Source organism: Macaca fascicularis, chromosome 9 (assembly GCF_037993035.2).
Source record: "Macaca fascicularis isolate 582-1 chromosome 9, T2T-MFA8v1.1".
NCBI lineage: Eukaryota > Metazoa > Chordata > Mammalia > Primates > Cercopithecidae > Macaca > Macaca fascicularis.
This window is the reverse complement of record NC_088383.1, coordinates 114,589,822-114,590,822: the sequence shown is the minus strand read 5'-3', so window position 1 is coordinate 114,590,822 and position 1,001 is coordinate 114,589,822. Positions and strand designations below refer to the sequence as shown.

The following is a 1,001-nucleotide window of genomic DNA, read 5'->3' as shown; positions in this document are numbered from 1 at the left end:
TAGCAAAGAATTGGAACCAACCCAAATGTCCATCAATGATAGACTGGATTAAGAAAATGTGGCAAATATACACCATGGAATACTATGCACCCATAAAAAGGATGAGTTCATGTCCTTTGTAGGGACATGGATGAAGCTGGAAACCATCATTCTCAGCAACTTATTGCAAGGACAAAAAACCAAACACCATGTGTTCTTGCTTATAGGTGGGAATTGAACAATGAGAACACTTGGATACAGGACGGGGAACATCACACACTGGGGCCTGTCTTGGGGTGGGGGGAGGGGGGAGGGATAGCATTAGGAGATAAACCTAACATAAATGACGAGTTAATGGGTGCAGCACACCAACATGGCACATGTATACATATGTAACAAACCCGCAAGTTGTGCACATGTACCCTAGAACTTGAAGTATAATAAATAAATAAATAAAATTTTAAAAAGAGCAAAACAGAAAAGTTCTGGGGTACATGTGCACAATGTGCACGTCTGTTACATAGGTATACACGTGCCATGGTGGTTTGCTGCACCCATCAACCCATCATATACATTAGGTATTTCTCCTAGTGCTATCCCTCCCCTAACCACCCCCGCCACCCCAAAAGGCCCCAGTGTGTGATGTTCCCCTCCCTGTGTCCATGTGTTCTCATTGTTCAATTCCCACTAAAAATATGGAACGCTTCATGAATTTGCGTGTCATCCTTGTACAGGGGCCATGCTAATCTTCTCGGTATTGTTCCAATTTTAGTATATGTGCTACCGAAACGAGCACACAATTCAATTATTTTTAGTATATTGACAGGGCTGTATAACCAACATCACAACCCATTTTAGAACATGTTCATCACCCCTTAAAAAGAATCCTGTACCCATTCATCAGCCGTCATTCCCCATTTCCTCTCTTCATTTCCTCCAGCCCTAGACATCCACCAATCTACCTTCTGTCTCTATGGATTTGCCCATTCTGGACATCTCATATAAATGAAGGCATACAATGT

At 42.3% G+C, this 1,001-nt stretch overlaps 1 non-coding gene across 1 annotated transcript; it reads right to left on the bottom strand.

Moving 5' to 3' along the window:
* Positions 1-668: 668 nt before the first annotated feature.
* On the bottom strand, positions 669-775 carry LOC123567048 (U6 spliceosomal RNA). Its single transcript, XR_006689743.2, has one exon. It is a non-coding gene; the product is annotated as a U6 spliceosomal RNA (small nuclear RNA).
* Positions 776-1,001: the final 226 nt, after the last annotated feature.